A 27,672-nucleotide genomic window follows, 5' to 3' on the forward strand; every position below is an offset into this window, starting at 1 on the left:
ACGTGAACAGAGTTGAACATAAGAGGGGACCAAGTCTGGACTGTAAGGCGGGTGAAAAAGCACTTTCCGTCTTCACACACGTGCCAGAATGTTGTCATCATTGCCAGTGGTTCACGTGAACAGTCTTCTCACCTGAGAGCCCAGTAAAATTTGCTCCTCGTTTAACGTGTTACAGACAGATCAGTAGAAAATCAACACTGAATTACTGTCACGCCGTACATTCATAAAAAAATGGTTCAAATGGCTCTGAGCACTATGGGACTCAACTGCTGTGGTCATAAGTCCCCTAGAACTTAGAACTACTTAAACCTAACTGACCTAAGGACATCACACACATCCATGCCCGAGGCAGGATTCGAACCTGCGACCGTAGCGGTCGTGCGGTTCCAGACTGTAGCGCCTTTAACCGCTCGGCCACTCCGGCCGGGTACATTCATACTACAGTTAAAAGTCATACAGTTTATATTAATCACTGATTGTAAATTTTTGATAATCTGTATTGCCACGGTTTTTACCTAGTTTTGCATAAACCTAGAAGTGTAAAACTCTCATCGGCTACCGAAGATCGCCACAAGTAAGCGTATTGTACTGTAGTTTATCTAGTAACTAGTTAAGGTCGTATCTGCATTACCTGTACGTTGGGTATGCTGCATAATATCGAGCGTTACCTTGTAATGATCGCTTTCTTTACAAATGCGATTTCGGACGTACTCTATTACCCTAAAGACAGGAAGTGGTGAATCGTCTACAAACTGAGTGAGGATATATATAGGGCCACTTGTTACTTAAGAATAAACAATATTTATAGCAAATCTGAAACTGTTAACTTTTAATTCAGGTTGTATTAAAAAACTGGTGATTTGTAACGTAAAACAGATGAATGCTGTATTAAAAATAAAGAAAACATTACTCATTTATCATTTAGTGCTAGAAAATGCAATTTCATCTTGAGAAAGGTAACTTAGTAAAACGCAAAACAAAAATATATCAAACATTGCTTCAATAATTCATCGAACTTATATAAAACACTTTTACGTTATTCATAAGAATCTTTCTCATTTATCAATAATAAAAGGAAACTCTTGGCTATCACATAGATGGTGAACGTTCTATTGAGTTCGAAACAACAACAACAATTATATTAGATGGATGTAGACGAAGAGGCTAGTCAAAATTTGTACCAAGCCCGGGAATCGAACACAGGTCTCCTGCTTAGCAGGCAGATGCGTTAGCCACTAAACTACCTTGGCCCAGCGATTCACACAACCGCACGGATTTCATTAGCACGCCTACTTCCGAGATCCAAATTCTCAATGCTACTTTCAATTCCCTCTTACAAATGAACAGAATTGTCAAGGCTCTCCATGGTAATTTTGAGTAGATTGGGACGTCACTGAGAATTTGGATCGAGGAGACCCGGATTCGATGCCTGAACTTGGTACAAATTATCACTGGCTGCTTCAGTCTATATAAATAAAATCGTATCTGTAGGAGACCAGTAAGGTCTCTGTGTCATTTCATTTTTACAATAATTATACATAAATATTTTATTTTTGCGAATGTAAATTGTGCTTGCATCGCAAGTAATTGATTTGATTAATTAAAATTTACGCTATCAATTAATTTTTATTATCTATAAAATGTAATTTATGTTTGTAATAATATGAAATACTCAATGAACTTATACTGAATGATGTGCGGTTCTAATTACATGAAGACAAGAAGAAAACGAAAGTGAAGTTTAGTAAAACTAAACATGGTACGTAGCAGGATGGAATGCGATGTTTATTTTATCGTGCGACTAATGAATTTCGACTAAGCGTCATTGTCAAGCACGTTTGTAACATCTGCACTTTTGGCCATTTCACTCTTAATTGCAAGTAAAAAGTGGCTATATTCAGTTATTTTACGAAAGGATCTACTTTTTACTTGCAGTTCCCGAGAGGCAGGGAAAACAGTAGATTCGTTCATCTGGGTAGATGAGTTGTTTCTTGGATACCACAAGGGGTTCCATGCAGTGCGTAACGTTTTCAAAATACGATATCTCGTAAACTACTCACACTAAACTACTGCGACAAACGTCGCTGAGATACTAATTTACCTTATTTTTTTCTTTGTTGATGTGAATAGCCATTTTTCCATTTGCGTAAAAAATATACTTTTTAGATATTATTACAGTCTGTTGATTAGCTGACAGTACGAGATCCCGTCGGCCAATCCATTCTGTGAAATCCGTATATCAATAGCACTTTCCATTTCCGCAGTATTTGCAGTGCAAGCTGTAGGTGACAAGCGGGAATAGTAAAAAATTTCTTTCCGATCCCAGGGCCCTTTGGCATCTATTATAATGAAATAGTAGACAGCTTAGAAAAGCGAGCAATCAACTTCGGTTACATTCTAAATGAGAGATTTCCTATCAAGAAATTCTGATCTTAATCAATGAAAAAGCGAGAAACGATTTTCAATGGACTTCGATCAAGGTATCAAAAGGAGTAGGTTCTGGTTACGTCATGTGTCATTTATTCATAGCCTAAATATTTTTGTAAGCAGCAACTCACGAAGTGTATAGCAGAATAACTATTAAGAAAAATACTTTGTTAATGTGGTGTAAGGCTGTGGCCAAAAGCAAAATGAAAATAAAGTCTTAGGTGATTCACCCCATACATACACCCGGAAAGAAGATGTCAATTTTAATCCCATGTCAGCATGTGCCACTTGAGGGATAATTGATGTACTGATCATGGTTTCAACATCTTCCGCCCACGCCTAACGTAGTGGCATACCTACCATAGCGCCGTTTGTGTCTGCCCTTTCAGGGAAGTTGGAAAGCCCTATCTCGACAATGTTAAATTTAGTGACTTGGCTTCCCTGTATTTAAAGGACCACTGTAGCCATTAACATTAAACTGTATTTTCTGAGTCTACCGAACTAAAATAACTGCATTTCAGCCACTGCTTTCCGAAATACCATTTTTTAATTACACAGTTAAAATTTTGTGTACTTTTTGTACCTTATCCTAAATAATTATAATTGTACATAATATTATGTTCTTCTTTTAGTTCAGTAGACTCAGGATATGTATGTTATTACTCCATGAAAATTTGAATACTCTACTCGAAGTGGTTTCTGAGATTTAGGGAAAAATGCAACAGAAAAATGTAAATTTTTAGGAACGGCTTCTAAAGTTTCAAGGGGCTGTAACGCAATATGTGCTTAATTTTTTAATTTTAATTACTCAGAAGCACCCTGTACCATACTGTATATCATCCTCTTGATATTTTTCCATGTTTTCTCTTCTTTTCTTCTTTCTCGACTCCTTAGTGGCCAGCTATGCTGCATACTCTGCTTTATCAATGCGAACCTTGTCCATCTGTTCAAGTTCTCTGATGCAGTTTGCTAAAAGATTAATTCCCATATGCTGTAGCACTTTCACCCTACCAATTTTGCCATCGTTACCAACATCATTGGCCCCCACTTTAGTGTCTTCATTCCAACAAAAACATTTTTTGGTAAGCGAGTCCAAATAGGATTATTGAAAGACACTTCTTCAGTAATTCAGGACTTGCCACTCTCTGTAAATATGTTTTATGATATCCATGACTGGTGTTGGGATGGAATATTTATGACTGTATGAATTGTTGGCGTTCTGGGCATTGGGGTAATTGCACCATGAATCAGGTCCAGGAGGGCAAAGGTGGTGTACTGGTTTTTGATCAGTTGACAGTGCGTGGAAGAAGGTAGCCCATACTGCCTGCTTCATTTTCGATAAATCCTGAGTATTTTTTCTAATGACCATCCCACAACGCTGCTGTAGTTCATCAACCATTTTGTCTGTCAGCCTGCCTCTTATGGTTTTATCATCAGAAAGTTTCTTGTCTCTCAAACTTTGTTTCAGCTTCATCAACCTGCTGCCCATGCTACTTTTGGACATGGCCAACACATTCCAGTATTGTGATGATCTTCTCACCATAAGGCTGAGCGGCTACTTCACTATTATATGCTTTTGAGTCTCTATCATCTAAGAACATAGCTTAAGAACTCCCCTTTTGTTCACAGATTGACTAAAACTTTCAATAACTGCTAGGTCTCTATCCCACCACTTGTTCCTTCATAATTTCTGTCACAGATATACCCTTCTTCATTCCCTGATTTGCACTTATAACAATATTTGGTTAAAATCTGGAAATCTGTTACCTTTCCAGTATCCACAATGACCACCGTAGCAACAGAATTCTTAGAACTGTAGCCGCACTTCTGCCAAGTACCATCAAAAGCTGGCTATCATACAAACATTTATTTCAACAGCTTCGTTTGCAACACCTTTCATTGACTCACATGCAACAGACTCCACAGCAGCTCCAATACACCCTGCATACTTGTCGATTTTACAAGGTGGAAGTGGCATATTCATTACGGAACACATTGTTACTGCTGCAGTGTGTCCTTTGTCAATAGCCGTCAATCCATAAAAACACCTAACATTTACTTCAAAATAATTATCTTTACACTTATCAGAATTCCAAAATGAATGAGTACATTTACAATTGACACAATTACTGATAAATTTCCTGGCTAGTCCATTTGATACTTCACTGTCTTCATGTAAACTAACTGGCCCTCCACATTTTTTACAGCACACACATTCACTTAATAACCTTGTTCGGCTGTGTAAATGTATCAGAATATAACCTAACCTACCATTTGCATCACTTTCGTTTTGAGAAAACTGTGTATCACAACGTTTTATTTTAATCTTCGAAACTCTAATGGATGTTTCTCTACATAGGAACAAGTTTGCAAGTATTTCGTTGTCTGTAAGTTCACACGCCACACGTTGAACACAATGTTTCCCTTTACCCGGAAACCTATTAGCATGAAACCCACGTTTCTTAAAAACACTTCGTTTTAGCGTCACATTTTACTTTTTGATAGATTTATCAATCTATTCGTCGCTTTTCCTCAGAAAAACGTTAGCACTTTGACATACTACGAGGGTTTATATTATGAAACGATACGATACTGTTTCTGACAGTGCTACCAATACAAACACGTAATTTAGCCTTTATAAGACAGCAATCCACAGCCTTCTATATAAAAAATTACTGATTTTATTAGACTTTGAAGTAATGGACGTAAAAATATTAAAATTCCCAACCGGTGTAGATTACATTTTTTAAAAATAAAATTAAATACTTCCCATGAGTGTTTATAAGTGATTATTAAGGGTGACACATTGATCATGACCGGGCCAAATATTTCACGAAATAGGCGTCAAACGAAAAAACTGCAAAGAACGAAACTTGTCTAGCTTGAAGGGGGAAACCAGACGGTTCTATGGTTGGCCTGCTAGATGGCGCTGCCATAAGTCAAACGGATATCAACTGCGTTTTTTTTTAAATAGGAACCCCATTTTTTACTACATATTCGTGTAGTACGTAAAGAAATATGAATGTTTTACTTGAACCACTTTTTTCGCTTTGTGATAGATGGCGCTGTAATAGTCACAAACATATGGATCACAATTTTAGAGGAACAGTTGGTAACAGGTAGGTTTTTTAAATTAAAATACAAAAAGTAGGTATGTTTGAACATTTTATTTCGGTTGTTCCAATGTGATACATGTACCTTTGTGAACTTATCATTTCTGAGAACGCATGCAATTACAGCATGATTACCTGTAAATACCACATTAATGCAATAAATTCTCAAAATGATGTCCGTCAACCTCAATGTATTTGGCAATACATTTAACGACATTCCTCTCAACAGCGAGTAATTCGCCTTCCGTAATGTTCGCACATGCATTGACAATGAGCTGACGCATGTTGTCAGGCGTTGTCGGTGGATCACCATAGCAAATATTATTCAACTTTCCCCACAGAAAGAATCCAGTGATGTCAGATCCGGTGAACGTGCGGACCATGATGTGGTGCTTCGACGACCAATCCACCTGTCATGAAATTGTTATTCAATACCGCTTCAATCGCAAGTGAGCTATGTGCCGGACATACATCGTGTTGGAAGTACATCGCCATTCTGTCATGCAGTGAGACATCTTGTAGTAACATCGGCAGAACATTACGTAGGAAATCAGCACCATTTAGATTCCCATCGGTAAAATGGGGGCCAATTATTCTTCCTCCCATAATGCCGCACCATGCATTAAGCCGTCAAGATCGAAGATGTTCCACTTGTCGCAGCCATCGTGGATTTTCCGTTGCCCAATAGTGCATATTATGCCGGTTTACCTTATCGCTATTGGTGAATGACGCTTCGTCGCTAAATAGTACGCGTGCAAAAAATGTGTCATCGTCCCGCAATTTCCCTTGTGCCCAGTGGCAGAACTGTACGCGACGTTCAAAATCGTCGCCATGAAATTCCTGGTGCGTAGAATTATAGTACGGGTGGAATCGATGTTGATGTAGCATTCTCAACACCGACGTTTTTGGGATTCCCGAATCTCGCGCAATTTGTCTGCTACTGATGTGCGGATTAGCCGCGCCAGCAGGTAAGACACCTACTTGGGCATTATCGTTTGTTGGAGGTCGTGGTTGACGTTTCACATGTAGCGAACGCTTTCTGTTTCCTTAAGTAAAGTAACTATCCGGTGAACGGTCCGGACACTTGGATGATGTAGTCCAGGATACCGAGCAGCATACATAGCATACGCACGTTGAGCATTTTGATCTCAATAGCCATACATAAACACGATATCGACCGTTTCCGCAATTGGTAAACGGTCCATTTCAACACGGGTAATGTATCACTAAGCAAATACCGTCCGCACTGGCGGAATATTACATGAGATATCCGAAAAAGTGAAAAAAAGTACGTTCCAACTCCCCTTAATAGGAGATACTTATAACCAGAAGGCTCAGTGTGGTGCAGATGTGTGAAAGACACAGGCAACCATGTCATGGAGGCGCACTAGTGCTTCCTACAACCAACTGAGCGAGTTTTAAAGGTGTACAATTGAGGCATTCTGAGTGGCGGAATGATGTTTTCGGAGGACTGCCACACAAGTTGGTCGTGCTGCGTCAGTTGTGCAACGATGCTGGTATCAGTGGTCATGTGGTTATTCTCACACCCGTAAATGAGATTCTGGACGTCCAAGCAGCGCAGACGCCTACCAGGATCCTCGCATTTTAAGGGCAACAGTGACAGATCTTACACCTGTCACAGCATGCATAAGAGGGCTTTTAAACCCAAACGTGTCAACATGATCTGTTGCGAACCGGTTAGGAGTAGTGGACACCTCAAGCCCCAGCATCGATGTGCACAGCTCGAGTGGTGCCGTCAGACCGTCACTTGGAAATAGAATGGAGCGCCTGTGGTCTACAGTGATGAAAACAGAGTTTGCTTGCACCCAGGTGATGATCGTTTGCGCGTACTATTTAGACCTAGTGAGCACCGTCTCGTAGGGTGCATTCGTCCAAGACTCACTGGCCCCACCCACGTCTTATGGTTTGGGGTGCGACAAGCTACAACTCTCCTGCACATTCGGTGTTTCTGGAGGGGAAGCTAAACAGGACACGGTACGTGCAGAGTGATGTTACACCTGTTCTTTTCTCTTTCTTGAAACAGGAAGATGATGTGTTGTTCCGAGAGAATAATGCCCGGCCATTCTGCCCACGAATTTCAACGTGCACTGCAAGACGTGCAGCAACTTCCCTGGCCAGTGCCATCTCTGGACTTATCTCCAATCGGAAACGTGTGGGATATGATGAGAGGAGAAATTACTACTGTGACTCTTACAGACCTGTGTGCACAGGTCGAGTAGGCGTGGCATAACATATCACAGGACAGTATTCGCCACCTGTGCGATGGACTGAATGCCAGAGTCAGCGCCTGCATTGCCGTCCGCGTAGGCCACACTGCGAAACAATTTGGGGTTTTCAGCATGGATCAACACTTGGTACCTCAGAACCGCTTGTGCTATTCATCTCTAAATGCAACCATTTCGTGTACTCCATATATATTGTCGCAACAATAAATCGTGAACGCTCAGGAAGTGTAATCGATCACAAAGGAGGTAGCTTAGGAAACCCTCGTTCGCTCATTGGTTGAATATCACTAGTCAGTTTGTGTTTCGTGTCAGACAGGAATGACAGAAGATTTAGAGAAGATCGAAACAAGAGCAGATCGTCCCGTCAAAGGTTCATTTAGCAAGCGTGAAAGCGGCAATGAGCTGTTCACCCATCTATAGTGTCCGCCTCACAAAAGAAACCTGCTGTGATCAACTATTAAAATTCCGGGAACGTTCGTTCCAAGAAGAGCCCATGAATATATTGATCACTCCTACATATAACTCGAGAAATAACTACGAAGGTAAAATTAGATACGTTGGAGTTCACAGCAGGATTACCGATGATCACTCTCCCCTGGAACTATTCACAATATTACGAAGATGACTGCTGTTCAGATATCCAAGTTAAATTTTTTTTAAGCGTTTCATTATAGAAAGAACGTGGAGTTCCGCGGACGATTCATAACCATTCAACCACTAAGCTTACCTCGTCAGACAGATATGGAGAAGTATTTCTCCACTTTCGTATGGACTATACTTGGTATGTCCGCCGACAGGGGCACAAAAAATTCCCAGGTAGCCGTAAATGAACAAGCATATTTATCAAAGATTAATAGTAAGTTTTCTCAGACCTGGGTTGGAACGAAACATAAAATAAGCTACTTAAAGATATCGAACTATAATACTTCTGGAAGCTGAAGGCCGGTTAGATAGTTACTGAGTCTAAATTCATAAAAAACACCCTTCAAAGAAGTCAAAAGCAAGTAGGGTACTCATCGCTAAAGTATAAACTTAAAGAACAACGCTTAAGGCCTTTAGGGAGAAAAATTGTCTAAATTTGTTTGAAAGTTAAGCTGGAATAAATTTACATGCCCTCAAGTCTGCCACGACGACAGAGTCCCCCGTCTTAGTTTGCGAGGAGTCCACAGCTATCCACTCCCTGCGTCACGAAATCAGACGTGAATGGCAGCGACATCGTGGCAGCAGCACTCGAGTGAGAGTGCAGTTTGATTGAATTCTTTCTGAATCGCTATCTGGCCAAGGAAAACTTACTCGGAGCGACTACCACATAGCGATAGGATACAGCAAGGCTTATTTTTGAGATGCGTCTTGCGGAATAGAATAGGTCTCCGCTGCCCACGGTCTCTAGTGGCGCTTGGGTCTCCTCTTGGTTTATGGTCAGAGTATGGCCATATGTCTTCCAGAAACTTGTCCCCTGTATGTCAGGCGTCTCCAAAATACTGATGACACAGCATTGATCTCAAGTAGATGGTATTGGAAGGAGACAGAAATTTTTGTCCTGCCCCAAGGTACTCAGATCTAGAGAAGTTACCAGATGCTCTGATCATATGTCTGATATAATCCATTTGACGAACAAAGAAATGGCATTTGTTTTGTTACATTATGGACTGTCCTGTCAGAGAAACACAAACAGGTACAATGTGACTAAGATGCTCCAAATGTTGAAATATTACCAGGATCCTCGTTTTACCAAAGACAAGTCTGTTGATATATGAGTTCTGATATTTTCTACCGTAGGTATCAAGTACGAATCAATCACTAATTGGTCATTAATGGTTATCATGAAATATCCAAAAATGCTTAAGGTATCCTTTGGCTTTTCAACAGTGACAATGGGCATCTCCCATTGGCTGTTTTGGACTGGAGTGAGAATGCTCTCATTCTGTAGGTGCTGTAATTCTACTGAAGCTTATCCCTGACTTCTAGACTTAGAACACATCGGAGTTGCCAATGGAAAGGGAGCAACATGGGCTTCAACGTGTCTACTACCCAAAGAGGGTTGTGAAAATTTGGAGATTAATTTTGGAAAAAAGGTACCGCCTCGGATTGTACCCAGGGAGTTGACTGTGTTTGTGTGGAGGGGGGGAGGGGGGATCAGAGTCACGTATTTCTAATGCAGGTGCTTTAAAAATGTCCATGCCTAAGAGACTGATGGTTCGCGGGGCATACACCACCAATACCCTGGCTCTGATTTTGTGACACTGATAAACTACACTTTGGCTGTAAATTGTCCACAAATTTTTCTGTCATTTATGTAACTTCACACTGGGTTGTCAAAGGTGGGAAGGGAGGGACAAAATTTTACAGTAGGATTCCCAATCGATAATGGTCACAGCTGCTCCCCTATCTATTTGAAATTAGATGGGTATGTAACTGATTTCGACATTTAAGGAGAGACATTCTATAGAGTTTGGGAACACTGACTGAATATATGCTATATCTGTGTACAGTCCATCCATGTTCCCTGCCCCCATGTCTGAAAGGTCCATATGAGTGTAGTTCATATCTTCAAAGTTGACACACTATGATCCTGTGTCCAGATTCCGCTGCAAAGAGATGCACGTTGCTCGTCAGTAATGGCATTGGTGTCACATATGTCTGGTAAAGTACAGACATGTGTTGCCCAGAACTTTGTAATCCTGATCAGCCAGGCCTCGGTAGTTGGGTTTGAGGACAACATCGTGTCTGAACTTCAAAATGTTTGTCAGTGGCCCTGTAGGGTTGCCAAGGCCCAAAAGGATTGTTTGAATGTCCTGATGACAAGTTTCTAGAAATGTTCCTTGAGACTCATGAGATCATCTGGGTTACCGCCACTATTACATCTCTAACCAAGGAAGCTGAATATGATTTCTTTCACTCGGGGCTACTGCACTGACAATGGCAGTCGTGAGATAAACCCTGCTGGCAGGCAATCCATTCCCTTTATGACTGTCCTTGGAGTTAACGACAACACCACTTGTGATCGGCTGCCACCACGTGCACTTGAGTATTCATCTACATTGGTTTGCAATTTGTTGTACTAAAGGGAATCCCCTCTTCCGAATTCAGTTGTCTGAACAAGCGATAAATGTCTAGACCTACGTATGACAAATAGAAAAGTGATGCTGGTCTTTACCTGAGAGGCTGTGATCCAAATGTTGCTTCGGGCTTGCAGTATAGTTTTTCCATCTTTCAACCACCCTATCGAGTGCCTGGAAAGCTGATCGAGACAATCAGAAACATTTCACGATGGAGAAAATCTCAGAGAGGTTGGAGGAGATTTATGGAGACAAAATAGAGGTGGCTGCCAGATGCACGATCAGGAATTTGTGAATGTGCCGCATTTCTTGAAGTACATGTAGTATCAACATCTGAGACCTGGGCAAAGGTATACACTTCAACATTGTAATGAGCATACTGGCAAGTAGAAGAAAGCACTGACTACCTGGAGTGGAGGACACGCAAGAGCCTGATGTAAACACAAAATCTGGTCACCAACTGATATCCTCGCCCACAGTGGAGCAGAAAATATCGAGATACCAATGACCGAACAAGTTTATCTACCGATGGATTGGAACAAAACATAAAACAGCCCACTTTTTGAAATACAACAATTGCATTTTTGGTGGATGAAGGCAGTGCAGAATGTCACTGTCTGAGGTCTTTGTGAACACAGTTCATAAACGTCAAAATCCTTAAAGATACTGGGCTTTAAAGTATGAACAGAATGATCAAATGTCCTTTAGGGAGGAAAATTATCTAAATTTGTTTCAAAGTCAAGCAGGAATAAATTTGCAAGTCCACAATAGAATAGGTCCATGCAGTCTGTGGCTTCTAGTAGCACTTGGATCGCCTCCTAGTGGACGGTCAGAGCATAGTAATCCAGCTTCTGGAAAACTATACCCAGTGTAGTAGGCATCTTCGAAGGAGTGCCGTGTTGTTGGTTGCCCACACAGCAGGCGTTAAGCCTCCGTACTGCAATACAACCAACAATTTCGGGGCCGTTTTTATCGTTTATTAAACTGTTTGCTCAGAAGTTTTCTAGTAAACTGAGTCTGATATCTGACGCAAAAGTGGAATACAAATATGTGTTCAAATCACATACGAGTATAATGTTGAATTAATAACTGCTAATTTTTGGAAGACATTCCATTAAAATACAGTAAGAATTCAAATTTTTGGAAAATATTCCAGCAACTGAACGAGAAGTAGAGAGTCAGCAGTTGGACAAAGATAAATACCTATCCTCATCAATTTTAGTTTTCCATAGGTTTTGGTTACTGTAGTTTTTTCTCCTTGGGGCTTGGTGTGTATTTCGTTTTGACTGATTACCTTAATGGCATTCTAAAGACTACAAGAAAGCTGATACAGTGTTATCATTAAAAAAAACAATTAAATACGTAGCTACAAAAGAGGAAGTCTCCAAATTGCTATGAATACTAAACAAACAGAAAAGTACATCACTAAATACGCAGATGGAGCTGAGCGAACTGAGACGCTAAAGTTCACACCGCGACCTCTCATGCAATTCTGGATTTTTCTTTTCTTTTTCTGCATCGCCTACGACAATTGCAGGAACGTTTCCTTTAACGAGGTTACGAGAGCTTTCTTTCCCTATGGTTCTCCAGGTCGAGGTCGGGCTCTATCGCTAATGACATCTTCATCGACAAGAGGTCACTCGTTAATCATTCTCCATTCCTAACGGAGATCAGCCCATCTCTACTGGAAATTGCGTACTTAGTATAGACGTGGTTCATAGTATAGATGGGACCTGATGAAGCTCTACGCCTTATTTAGTTGAAAACCATTGTGACACCTGACACGAGAGTTTCTATCGTTTGCATTATAATCGAGTTTCATAACAAGCATTGCCCCAGAACGTCACTTACGTTTTACTGTAAATAATTCTGTGGTATTTAGAGGAAAATCTGAACGATGGAAGGAACGTATAGAGAAAATATACAAGGGAAATTAAATCTGAAAAGGAAGCAGATGAAGAAGAGTTGGAAGATATGATCTTGTGAGAAAAACTTGACAGAGCAGAAACTAGGCTCCCGGAGTAGTCGATATTGTCTCAGAATTATTGACAGCCTTGCGACAGCTGTCCACAATACAACTATTCTACCTCATATGTAAGACTTGTCACACAGGTAAATAACTTTGGACGCTATGAAGACCATCGTAATTTAAATTCTAAACAGAAGAGGTATTGGCGGGTGTGAATATTACCAACAACGAGCTTAAAAAGTGATGATTGCAAAACAAGAAAACGTTTTCTTACAGAAGAATGGCAAAAGCTGGTAGAAGCAGACCTCGTGGGTTCCAGAGGAATGTAGCGACTCACTAGCAATATTGATCATACGACGTATTTTAGATTATAGGTTAAAGAAAGGCAAAACTAAGTTTATAGGATTTGTAGACCTAGACGAAGCTTTCGAAAATGTTGACTGGAATACATTCTTTGAAATTCTGACGGTTTCTAGGATAAAATACTTGGATCGAAAGGTTATCTACAACTTGTAGAGAAAGCAGACGGCAGCTATAAGAGTCGGAGGACACGAAAAGAAGCAATGGTTGAATATCCAGTCATGTTTAATCTGTACATTGATCAGCCAGAATAGGAAAGCAAGGAGAACTTTAGAAAAGGAGTTAAAGGTCAGGGATAAGAAATAAACTTCGAGGTTTGACTTGTTAACTCTGACAGGAACAGCTAATGACTTGGAAGAGCAGTTAAACAGAATGGATAGTGTCTTTCAAGAAGATGAGTTGAACGTGAACAAAAGTAAAACAAATGGTAACGAAATGAAGCCGAATTAAAGTAGGCGATTCTGAGGGAATTAGATTAGGAAATGAGAAACTAGAAGTAGTAGATGTGTTTTGCTATCTGAGCAGCTGATGATGGCCGAAGTAGAGAGGATATAAAATGCAGAGTGGCTATAACAAAATAAGCATTTCTGAGGAAGAGGATTTTGTAAATATCTAATATAAATTTAGAAATTCTTTTCTGGATGAATTTGCTGCCGGGTTCGATTCCCGGCGGGGTCAGGGATTTTCTCTGCCTCGTGATGACTGGGTGTTGTGTGATGCCCTTAGGTTAGTTAGGTTTAAGTAGTTCTAAGTTCTAGGGGACTGATGACCATAGATGTCAAGTCCCATAGTGCTCAGAGCCATTTGAACCATTTTTTTTTTTTTTTTTAATTTGTCTGGAGTGTAGAATGCACCGAAGTGAAATGTGGACGATAAGCAGTTCAGATAAAAGGAGAATAGAAGCTTTTGAAATGTAGTGTTACGGAAGAATGCGGAATATTTTGGGGATAGATCGCTTTACTAATAAGGATATACTGAATCGAATTGGGGAGAAAAAAATTTATGGCACAGTTTGACTAGAAGAAGGCAGCGTTGACAGAATAAATGCTGAGTCCTTAAGGAATCGTCAGTTTAATAGTCTGTGGTTTGGCATAAAGTGCTAGGTGGGGGGGGGGGGGGCAGGGAGGGAGGGGCGAGGTGTAGGGAAACTGTAGAGCTGTAGTAAAGGGTCATCGCGGGTGATCAGTTTAATGCTCGGTGGTTGTAGTAGTTATGCTGAGGTAAAGATAATGGGACAGGATAGACTGACATGGAGAGCTGCCTCAAAGTGGCAGCACGGCAACAACAGACGTACAGAGCTCGGCTACGGGAAACATTCCCAACTACAGAGGGAATGTGAGTGTCTTGTACTGAAAGTAATGGCAAAATATTCAAATCCTTATTAAGTGACATAAACGGAGGTGACAGAATTCATGGGATACGGATATCCACATACACAGATGGCGGTGGTATCGCACACTCAAGGTACAAAAAGGCAGTGCACAACCGGAGCTGTCATTTGCACTCAGGCAATTCGTATGAAAAGGTTTATGACGTGATTACGGCCGCATGACGGGAATCGATACACTGACTGACCTTTTGGAGTACTGCTGCGAGGTGCGGGATCCTCACCTGATAGGATTAACGAAGTACATGGAGAAACGTTAAAGAAGAGCAGAACGTTTTGCAGTATCGAGAAATAGGGGACACGTTTCCAGACTTGAGATAGAGTTTACGGCAGAAATTGTTAAAACAAAGCCATTTTCCATTGCGCGGGATGTTCTCCCGAAATTTCAACCACCAACTATCTTCTCTGAAGGCGAAAATATTTTGTTCACGATTCACACAGAGAGAAACGATTATCACAATAAAATAAGGAAAATTAGAGCTCGCACGGAAATATAGGTGTTAGAAAGTGAAATAATAGAGAATTAGTATGAAGGTGGTTCGATGAAATAGGGAATTAGTATGAACGTGGTTCAGTAAAGCCTCTGCCAGGAATGCAAGTGTGATTTGTAGAGTAGCCATGTCGACGTAGATGTGGCCTTTGAACACGGAATGGTGGATGGAGTTAAACACATAGCATTCCATTTTGGAAATCGTTGTTGTTGCTGCTGTTTTGGTCTTCAGCCCAAAGACTAGTCCGATGCAGCTCCCGATGCTATTCTAACCTGTGCAAGACTCTTCATCTCCAAATAATTATTGCAACCTACATCCTTCTGAATCTGCTTACCGTTTTCACCTCTTGGTCTCCCTCTACGATATTTATCCCCCACCCTTCCCTCCAGTACTAAACTGATAACCTCTTAATGCCTCAGAATGTGCCCAACCAACCGAACCCCTCTTCTAGTCACGTTGCACCACAAATTTGGCGTCTTTCTAATTTTATTCAGTACCTCCTCATTAGTTACGGGATATACCGATCTAAGCTTCAGCATTATCCTGTAGCACTACAGTCTTAGGGGATTCAATATTCCGAGACCCTCAGTGTCAAGAGTGTGCCCAAAATACCACATTTCTGGCATTACCAGTCAAAAGGACAACGCAGCGGTCGACGGCCTTCACTTAAGGACTCAGAGTAATGGCAGTTGCGTGTAGTTGTAATTGCTAACAGACAAACAACACTGCGTGAAATAACCGCAGAAATCTTTGTGGGACGTGCGACGGGTGTATCCGGTAGAACAGAGCGGAGAAATATTGCGTTGATCGGCTATGGCAGCAGGAGACTGACGAGTGTGCCTTTGCTAACAGCACGACACCGCCTGCAGTGCCTCTGCTCGCCTCGCGACCATATCGTTTGGACCCTGGAGTACTGGAAAATCGTGGCGTGGTCAGATCAGTCCCGATTTCAGTTGGTAAGAGCCGATGGTGCGGTTCTAGTGCGGGACAGACCCCACGAAGCCATCCACCGAAGTTGTCATCAAGGCAATGTGCACACTGGTGGCGGCTCTATGATAATCTGAGTTGTGTCTACGTGGAATGCGCTGGGTACTCTGGCCCAACTGAACCGATTAATGACTAAAATTGGTTATCCTCGTGTACTTGGAGACCATCTGCAGGCAGACAAAGATGGAATTTTTCTGGATTTCAATGCGCCATGTCACCAGGCCACAGTTGTTCGCAATTGGTTTGAAGAACATTCTGGACGATTCGAACGAGTTATTTGGTCACCCAGATGCCCGACAGAATCCCATCGAAGATTATTTTATGGGACATAATCCAGATGTACGTTCTTGCACAAAATCCTGAACCGGCAACACTTTGGCACTTAAGGACGAGTATAAAGAGAGGATGGTTCAAAGTTTCTGCAGGGGACTTGTAAGGTCCATGCCATGTCTAGTTGCTGCACTACGCCGGGCAAAAGGAGGTGCGACATGATATTAAGAGTTATTAGATGACTTGTCACCTCAGTGTACGTTCTTGTTTGGAGGAGGAGAGTGGAATCCTAACGTGAAGTTCTGCGATTAAATACCTGACGAATACTGGTTGCAAGCCGTCTAATGTCGACGGAATATACAAGATATCAACGTCAGTTCACGATCGTGCTGCAAAAACCACTTAAGTGTCGGTCTTGCCTTTGGACACGGCTATGTACCCTTTTGAAAGATGCCGTCGCTTATGAGAAAGATGGCATGAAGGGATGCAAATGGTCCACAGTAAGGTACAAGTTCTGCACAGCTGTCTTGGTGCCGTCGACTACCAGCAATGGAAAAGCAGGTTAATGACCTTCACACAATAGTGCTGCACTGAACTACCCGCACTTGCGATACGGTTGCTTGTCTAGCGAAACATGGCGGAACAGGAAACTTGGTTCATCGATTGATCACGGTCTAGTATCGATGATACTGAACAGCCTTCTGAAATAGTAGCAGTGTCGCTGGATAAACATGGAAACACCTAAGACTCGTCTGGTTCTAAATGGTTCAAATCGCTCTAAGCACTATCGGACTCAACATCTGTTGTCATCAGTCCCCTAGACTTAGAACTACTTAAACCTAACTAACCTAAGGACAACACACACATCCATGCCCGAGGCAGGATTCGAACCAGCGACCGCATCAGCAGCGTGGTTCCAGACTGAAGCGCCTGGAACCGCTCGGCCAAAGCGGCCGGTGACTCGTATGATGTCCCGTGTTCAACAATATGAGATGAACAAACATTGTATTCTGTCTTCATATCTGCGACGTATCACCTCCTACACCATATTACATAGCGGTCTCATTGTACTGAGACGACGCGTGGACGTCCTGACCTGGTCGCCTACTCGTGGTCCCATCGACGCTCAACAAGAGTTCGTGGTTCACGGATCCTGGACATGAAAGTTGAGTTTTGACTTAATCTACAAGCAAGTCATGACTGTTCACATAGTGTCGTTTGGAGTTCGTTGTCGGCGGTTGGGATATTCCAGCGAGCAACAGCGCGTGTTTTCAAGTTAGAAAATTTTAGCCACCCTCTGGTGGAGTTTAACTGTACTTGGTTGTTTGAACTGAAATGCACCAGCGGAATCTTCTGCCTTGTAGCTGTTAACGTTCCGGTTACTTGCCCTGTCCGTTGACGTACATTCAGGCAGTGTATTTTCCTCATCGTTTTGTCGCTGTCCAGCACCGTGTGTAGTTTGACAGCTCAATGTATAACTGGTAGTGGGCGCCAATACCTTCTACGTTGTTCCACTGAACTCCCTGCTGTGTGCTGGTCGGGTGAAGCGGAGGTTATCTTGTCGGTGGGTCCGTTGACAGTCTGTCGGTTGGGTTGTCGTCGGATCGACAATGGATGGGTCGACTGCCTGTCTCACCTAAGCGAGCGTTAGTGTTTGAATTCCAGGCCGACCCTCGGAGCTTCGGAGCGTCCTAGGGTGTATTGCCTTCTCTTGTTTGTTCTTGTTGTTTGTACTTGTATGGCTTCTAGCCGATTGTTAGATTAAGGTTGTTTTGCCCTGAAGGCGTCAGATGGTTTGGGCCTTCAGCCTAATTTTAGAACTGTTTTACGTAAAGCCTTTGGAATTTTTAAAATTAATGTTGTTGAGTCTTAAGTGTCAAGCCTTCAGGCAATTTTGAATTTAAGTTGCTTGCTCTTAAAGTGTCAGATTCTTTGGGCCTTCAGCCTAATTAAGGAACTGTTTTAAGATAAGGCTTTGCCTTTTAAATTTCTTATTTTGGTTGAGCTTTAAGCTATTGGCATTCAGCCGTTTTTAAATTGAAATGGTCTTGCCCTTAATGCATAAGATTGTACGGCGCATTCAGCCGCTAATTAAGTTCCAAAACGAAAGCTGTGTCTTTTTTTATTTTTTATTTTTTTTTACTTTTTCTTGGCTCTTGTAATGTTTGGTCAAATAAAAGGTTGTATGTTCGAGTGTAACTGACAGCCACTTATGTTGGCCCCTTTCCACAACTTAAACTACCTGTCCTGTCCTGCGGGTTTAGCAGGGAGTCTCAGACCACTTTAATTTAAAAACGGCTGAATGCTGATAGCTTAAAGCTCCACCAAAATCAGAAATCTAAAAGGCAAAGCCTTATCTTGAAACAGTTCCTTAATTAGGCTGAGGACCCAAAGAATCTGACACTTTAACAGTATGCAAATTCAAAATCGACTGAAGGCTCGCACTTAAGACTAGACAACACTAATTTTAAAAATGCCATAGGCTTTACGTAAAAGAGTTCTAAAATTAGGCTGAAGGCCCAAACCATCTCATGCCTTCAGGGAAAAACAACCTTAATCTAACAATCGGCTAGAAGCCATACAAGTACAAGCAACAAGAACAAACAAGAAAAGGCAGTACACCCAAGGACGCTCTGAAGTTCCGAGGGTCGGCCTGGAATTCAAACACTAACGCTCGCTTAGGTGAGACAGGAAGTCGACCCATCCATTGTCGATCCTACGACAACCCAACCGACAGACTGTCAACGGACCCACCGACAAGATAACCTCCGCTTCACCCGACCAGCACACAGCAGGGAGTTCAGTGGAACAACGTAGAAGGTATTGGCGCCCACTACCAGTTATACATTGAGCTGTCAAACTACACACGGTGCTGGACAGTGACAAAACGATGAGGAAAATACTGCCTGAATGTACGTCAACGGACAGGGCAAGTAACCGGAACGTTAACGGCTACAAGGCAGAAGATTCCGCTGGTGAACTTCAATTCAAATAACCAAGTACAGTTAACCTCCACCAGAGGATGTCTAAAATTTTCCAACTTGAAAACACACGCTGTTGCTCGCAGGAATATCCTAACAGCCGACAACGAACTCCAAACGACACAATGTGAACAGTCGTGACTTGCTTGTAGATTAAGTCAAAACTCTACTTTCATGTCTAAGATCAGTGAACCACGAACTTCGTAACAATGGGAACAGCGCCACACACTCGGATACCGCATAGAGGCCACCAACGGGCCCGGCCAAACTACGCGCCAGGGAGATTTCCTCGCTGCTCCATGCAAGCCGACCAACTCTCCACACACACACACACAGCCCAGCCTGAAACTATAAGTGAAAGGCCAAAGGTAGTCCAAGGTGCGCATATCGATACACACCGCTGCTGCCACCCGCGGAAAGAGAGGATAACAGCATAAACGCGATAACCGCGGGAGACTAAACATGGAATAGCAAAGAAGGTTTAATCCAACGCATAGCATGAGCCAGCCACGGCTCAGTAATGATAGCTTATATCTTCTATGTATCCTACTCGAAGGTTATTTAATATGGTCATTTAGTGTCCGTTTGGGTAAATTCCTCCTTTACAAACAATGACCCAAGTTTTTAGCATTTTGTGCAGTTCTTCTGTTTATTTATTTGCAACCTGCTCCATTACAACATTTGTAGTGCTATATGTGTGTATTGTTACAATCCTCGAGCTCAGGTGTTGTGATATTCAGAACGACCGAGAGGTACGGTTTGCGAGAGGGATGACTCACGGCGAAGCGTGCAGAGAAATACATCGAAAGTCACAGCAGGCTTTCCGCTGAACTCGGCAATGGCGCCGCGCACCGTGCGAGCGTCAACGCCAACCCGAATGTCGGAATCTACAGCGTCGGCGTCCGGTTGCCCAGCCTAGCGGTTGTAGCGACCCTGATAACGCCACGGCTAAGTGGTCGCCGTCTGCATTAACAGTGCCCGTGGCCCAGATCACAGCTGGCTGCTGCCTCAAGCGTGACTCGTGGAACTCATGTAAAGTGCCGAAGGGAAGCAGACGACCGCCGTCGTTGTATTGAGACTTAGCAGCTCCCTCCGTTCGCCCAAGGCAGCTCGTCCAGTCCCCGCAAACGGCTCTGCACCCGGGAGGCCGCGAGTTTGCCCCCGGCCCCACTCCTTGGATGGCAGCTTGCAATCCACTAGACTATGTCATCCAGAGAGAGGACACTAGCAGCCCTCTCGGTCCCCTCGTCTGTCCAGCTCGAAGGTGCGACGCACCATGCCACAGAAATGTCGCGTCCGTCCAGCGGAGGTAGGAGGTAATTCAGCGGATTGGTTGGCCGCCGATACCCATTACCAGAAGGTCATCGTCGTTGGCCTGCAACTTAAACAATCATCATTCTCTTTGGATCTAGACGTGGACAAAATGCCGACAGGACTCCCTGCTTTGAGCTTCCTGGCTCGCATGTTTATACGTGGTTTCCCTACGCCTCTGGCATAGTTCTTCTGGAGGTGACGAGTGCTCTTCGATAACACAGGCTGAAGATACCTTATTCTTATGTTTTTAGGGTGATAAATCCAAGTATGATACTTAAAAAGCTGTATCATCTATCATTTCTTCACATTTAAGTTAAATTTATTAAATTAAGCGATTTTTGAAGGAATTTAACTGCTTTTATACAGTTAGAATAATTTAGAAAGGAGGTGTAATGAATGTAGATGACGTTGGTAGCACTACTGAAAAACATTTGCTGGCAAAAAAAGGTCAATTGTGTTTTTATGTTAACAGACGGTGTTTTGTTTACTGTAAACCCAACCTCACTTTCCAGTTTCCTGAACGTGTGATCAGTACAATGTCTAATTGTAGTTGTAAAAACTCTGCTGACAGTTTTTGTTATATTTGTGGTGAATTTGTGATTAAAAAACACCAAAGAAACATTACAGACTTTGTGAAAAAGGTTCATCTGTCATAATTTGGATCTAAACTTGGTGATCAAGATAAATCTTGGGCGCCGCATAAGGTAAGTTATATATGTGTTGAAGATCTGAGAAAATGGTCCAAAAAGGAGAAAAAACCCTATAGACTTGCGGTTCCTATGATGTGGAGGGAGCCATGAAATCATTCCAATGATTGCTACTTTTGCAGTGTTGATATTATTGGTCATAACTCGAAAACCAAGAAGGTGATAAGCTACCCTAACCTTCCGTCCGCCATCCGATCAGTAGGGCATGGTGTAGATTTGCCGGTTCCTGAACCATCAGATGATTTAAATTCTATTCCAATAGAAGTATTTTCTGGTGTACAATCTGATTTAGATGAACCAGATGATGAATTCCATTGTAATACAGAAAGTCTAGAGCCAATATTGTTCACTCAGACCGAGCTTAACGATTTGGGCAGGGATCTGGGCTTAACGAAAGAAAAAGCTGAATTGCTTGGCTCTAGATTAAGAGAAAAGAACTTATTGGCAGTTGGAACCAGCATATACATGTACAGAAAGAGAGAGCAACAATTTTCCAAGTTTTTTTCAACAAGAAGGTGATTTAGTGTACTGCCCAGACATTCCCACTCTGATGAATGAGTTTCCTATTGAATACAAAATGGAAGACTGGAGGCTGTTTATTGATTCATCCAAAAATAGAGATGGAAAAACGCTACCGAGACCGCTGGAACAGCAACGTGCTGGGGGACTACTGTTGGTCAATTCACCGAGAAGTTCAGCAAGCGACTGATCGTAAAAAAACTACTTAAGAAGCGTCGAAGAAAAAAGAGAAAGAAAATACAAACCAATTCCAGACGACAAGTGAAACATTTGTTAACAAATATCATTGTTTTAAGTAGCTTACTGTAAATACAAACCATGCTTAAGTTGTAACCAAACGTTTCTTTATTTTCCGCGTTTACTGTATAGCATAGGATTTTTATACTATATAGTAAAAACCATATTGCTCGAAAACTATAGGTGATACAAAAAAATTAAAGATAGATTTGGATTCAGCTCATAAAAATCTATAAAGATCGGCTATCAAAGTGGAAAAGTTCATCAAAAAAAATTTCGTTGGCCTGTGTAATTACATCGTCAGCTTTCCTCAGACCGCTTCGGCCCCTACACACAGGCCACTGCTGCTGCAACTGCAACGTATGGGCTCTTCACAGCACGTCGGTGCTCCGTACTGCCCTGATTACTTCACACTTGTGTACAGAGCCCGCCGGGCAGTGTCTTCTAGTCTGCGAATGGAGTCGTAAACCTTCCTGCCAGTCGATCCATTAACTACTACCTTCCAGCCATAACTGCGTGAGATTTATAAGAATTCCCCAAATTCACGCCTATACTTATTTCTGATGCAGCATACCTCCTCCCGAATTTTTAACTTCGTGCTCCCACTCAATCACTTCAATTCTAATAACTTACATATGGAGGACAACCTCCCGAATTCCCCCTAAAGGGCTTCCGCTCCTATTTTACTACTACCATGTAACCCTTATCATACCCCTATAATCTGATTAAGATCTTAAACTAATTGTTTCCCCCGACCATTGTCGGTAAACCATTGTACTGGTAACAGGTGTGTCAGCACGCCCACGTACTCTCTTGGATCTTACCCAGAAATACAGTACGCAAAAGCCTGCTAGAAACAGGCCGATACGCTCACCACTAATATTTTTTGCTCCTGTTCTTTCCGGAAATGGTGTACATAATGCCACATTTGTTCCATCGAAATTCCCCCTCGTAGGGACTCTTTTTCACACTAGTTAACAAATTTCAACTTTTTTCTGCATCTGGTCTGTAAATGGATGGATTTATCTAATTTTGGAGTGCTGAAAACACTAGTAAAATCAGTTTTTCTCTATGACGTCACATTTCCTAGATACACGGTAGAATAAAAAATCGTAATAGCGAAAATTGACAAAATTAAGTAAAAAAATACACATTCAGAACGTTTGAAGTCAATATTATTTTGTATGTATATATGAGCATGATACCAATAAAAGGTCCAAATTAGTTCAGAAGATATTATCACCTTTAATCGTCTTTGGTTTTAAAAAATGCGACGATGGAGCTCTTCTTTTGTTTGCCATTTCATCACTGTACCTAACAAATCCCAGCAGTAGTCACCCATCATCGAAGGGTTCCAAGGGCCTTGGTAACTGTGTTCCATGGTAAGAATGTCTTGGTGAAAGCGTTCACCATGCTCATCGCTTACGGCTCCCAAATTTTCCGGGAAGAAATCAAGGTGAGAATGTAAATAGCGAATTTTAAGTGACATTCTACACTCCATGTTCTTATAGTCGTCCAACAGATTATTCACAATGGTAACATAGTTTTTGTCTTTTCTGTTACCCAAAAAGCCGTTCATAACTGCTTTAAAAAAAGGCCAAGCAGCTAACTGGATATCTGTGAGTTTGGTATCAAAGGTTTGGTCTTTCAGTAATTTTCTTATTTGTGATCCAACAAATATACCTTGCCTCACTTAATTTGGGAAACTTTTCTTTTAAGTGATTGAAGACCTCGCGTTCTTTATCCAGAGTTTTTACAAAGTTCTTGATAAGGCCCAACTTAATATGAAGGGGAGGCAAAATGATTTCATCGGGCTCAACCAGTAGGGTACTGTTCACATTTACATTTCCAGGAACATATGACTTCCTTATAGGCCAATCCTTGACTGTAGAGTGTTTCTTGGTGTCACGGCTGTCACAAAGGCCCAAAAAGCAGCAGTATTTCATGAATCCAGCCTGTAAACCTCTAAGGAGTGCAACAGCTTTTAAATCACAGCAAAGCTGCCGCTCATGAGCCTTATATTTGATTGCTACTATCAGCAAAGACATGGTTTCATAAGTTTCTTTCATGTCTATTTGGTAAGCCAAAGGTGCCGATGGAAATGCATTGCCATAATGCAGTAGTACTGCTTTCAAGCTGGTTTTACTGGATTCAATATACAGTCGCCACTCCTGTGGATTATGTTGTACACCTAGCTGCATCATCAGACCATTGACATCTCTACGTACACACATTGAAGTCTGCATATCGAAATACTGAGCGAAGGAAGCACCTCTTGACCTGAAACCGGAAATTTTTGTCCATGGAGTAAGAAGGTTCCGTTGTTACAGTCTCGACCTCAGGAGTTGAGCTTGCTGTTTCGAAAATTTAAAGAGCGTGAACCAAATCGTTCAATTGCTTTTGATTAAAGAGCTGAGGCGAAGTGTCATAGTATTGAGGGCAGTACTCTTCTATATGTTCAATACTGTTTGATTCACTTGGCACGGTGTCTAGTTCCGTGGTTACAGACAGGAACAGGCAACCCCTCATCATGGGCACAGGCAAATGCACTGAAGATACATTTGGAAATTTCATTTTATGTCTAGTTTTGCTTGAATGTCCCGAAATATTTGTAATACAGAAGTAACAGTCTGAATAATGGTCATTAGGCTCACACCACCCGATCAGAACAGCGAATGGCATGACTCGGCGTTTTCCTTTCAACCACTCGGTTAAGGTTGTAGTACAGGCTATGCAGGCAATATGAGGTGCAAAATTTTGATTTTGATCACCAAGAGAACAATCAAAATACAATTTATATGCCTTCTAAACCAAATCAATTATCGGTTTTCTTTGGGCTTTTGGAGTGAATTTCCCACACACATAACAAAAGTTATCGGTGTGGTTTCGACATAAACGAGATTTAGTAGTTGCCATTTTTCTTATTGTAAGTTTTAAACATGAAAATTTTGCACTATTGGGCAAACACTCACTGAGAATCCATTTTATACCAGTGGATTACCACATCAACCATTTGCTGACGATTTGTAGATCTTCTGCCTCTCCTCTGCACATCAAAAACTTTTTTTTTTTTTGGTCATCAGTCTACTGACTGGTTCGATGCGGCCCGCCACGAATTCCTTTCCTGTGCTAGCCTCTTGATCTCAGAGTAGCACTTGCAACCTACGCCTCAATTATTTGCTTGACGTATTCCAATCTCTGTCTTCCTCTACAGTTTTTGCCCTCTACAGCTCCCTCTAGTACCATGGAAGTCATTCCCTCATGTCTTAGCAGATGTCCTATCATCCTGTCCCTTCTCCTTATCAGTGTTTTCCACATATTACTTTCCTCTCCGATTCTGCGTAGAACCTCCTCATTCCTTACCTTATCAGTCCACCTAATTTTCAACATTCATCTATAGCACCACATCTCAAATGCTTCGATTCTCTTCTGTTCCGGTCTTCCCACAGTCCATGTTTCACTACCATACAATGCTGTACTCCAGACGTACATCCTTAGAAATTTCTTCCTCAAATTAAGGCCGGTATCTGATATTAGTGACTTCTCTTGGCCCGAAATGCCTTTTTTGCCATAGCGAGTCTGCTTTTGATGTCCTCCTTGCTCCGTCCGTCATTGGTTATTTTACTGCCTAGGTAGCAGAATTCCTTAATTTCATTGACTTCGTGACCATCAATCCTGATGTTAAGTTTCTCGCTGTTCTCATTTCTACTACTTCTCATTACCTTCGTCTTTCTCCGATATTCTCTCAAACCATACTGTGTACTCATTAGACTGTTCATTCCGTTCAGTAGATCATTTAATTCTTCTTCACTTTCACTCAGGATAGCAATGTCATCAGCGAATCGTATCATTGATATCCTTTCACCTTGTATTTTAATTCCACTCCTGAACCTTTCTTTTATTTCCATCATTGCTTCCTCGATGTACAGATTGAAGAGTAGGGGCGAAAGACTACAGCCCTGTCTTACACGCTTCTTAATAGGAGCACTTCGTTCTTGATCGTCCACTCTTATTATTCCCTCTGGGTTGTTGCACATATTGTATATGACCCGTCTCTCCCTATAGCTTACCCCTACTTTTTTCAGAATCTCGAACAGCTTGTACCATTTTATATTGTGGAACGCTTTTTCCAGGTCGACAAATCCTATGAAAGTGTCTTGATTTTTCTTTAACTTTGCTTCCATTATTAGCCGTAACGTCACAATTGCCTCTCTCGTCCCTTTACTTTTCCTAAAGCCAAACTGATCTTCACCTAGCGCATTCTCAATTTTCTTTTCCATTCTTCTGTATATTATTCTTGTAAGCAGTTTCGATGCATGAGGTGCTAAGTTGATTGTGCGATAATTCTCGCACTTGTTAGCTGTTGCCGTCTTCGGAATTGTGTGGATGATGCTTTTCCGAAAGTCAGATGGTATATCGCCAGACTCATATATTCTACACACCAACGTGAATAGTCGTTTTGTTGCCACTTCCCCCAATGATTTTAGAAATTCTGATGGAATGTTATCTATCCCTTCTGCCTTATTTGACCGTAAGTCCTCCAGAGCTCTTTTAAATTCCGATTCTAATACTGGATCCCCTATCTCTTCTAAATCGACTCCTGTTTCTTCTTCTATCACATCAGACAAATCTTCACCCTCATAGAGGCTTTCAATGTATTCTTTCCACCTATCTGCTCTCTCCTCTGCATTTAACAGTGGAATTCCCGTTGCACTCTTAATGTTACCACCGTTGCTTTTAATGTCACCAAAGGTTGTTTTGACTTTCCTGTATGCTGAGTCTGTCCTTCCGACAATCATATCGTTTTCGATGTCTTCACATTTTTCCTGCAGCCATTTCGTCTTAGCTTCCCTGCACTTCCTATTTATTTCATTCCTCAGCGACTTGTATTTCTGTATTCCTGATTTTCCCGGAACATGTTTGTACTTCCTCCTTTCATCAATCAACTGAAGTATTTCTTCTGTTACCCATGGTTTCTTCGCAGCTACCTTCTTTGTACCTATGTTTTCTTTCCCAACTTCTGTGATGGCCCTTTTTAGAGATGTCCATTCCTCTTCAACTGTACTGCCTACTGCGCTATTCCTTATTGCTGTATCTATAGCGTTAGAGAACTTCAAACGTATCTCGTCATTCCTTAGTACTTCCGTATCCCACTTTTTTGCGTATTGATTCTTCCTGACTAATGTCTTGAACTTCAGCCTACTCTTCATCACTACTATATTTTTATCTGAGTCTATATCTGCTCCTGGGTACGCCTTACAATCCAGTATCTGATTTCGGAATCTCTGTCCGACCATGATGTAATCTAATTGAAATCTTCCCGTATCTCCCGGCCTTTTCCAAGTATACCTCCTCCTCTTGTGATTCTTGAACAGGGTATTAGCTATTACTAGCTGAAACTTGTTACAGAACTCAATTAGTCTTCCTCCTCTTTCATTCCTTGTCCCAAGCCCATATTCTCCTGTAACCCTTACTTCTACTCCTTCCCCTACAACTGCATTCCAGTCGCCCATGACTATTAGTTTTTCGTCCCCCTTTACATACTGCATTACCATTTCAATATCCTCATACACTTTCTCTATCTGTTCATCTGCAGCTTGCGACG

Source organism: Schistocerca piceifrons, chromosome 8 (genome assembly GCF_021461385.2).
Source record: "Schistocerca piceifrons isolate TAMUIC-IGC-003096 chromosome 8, iqSchPice1.1, whole genome shotgun sequence".
NCBI classification, from domain to species: domain Eukaryota; kingdom Metazoa; phylum Arthropoda; class Insecta; order Orthoptera; family Acrididae; genus Schistocerca; species Schistocerca piceifrons.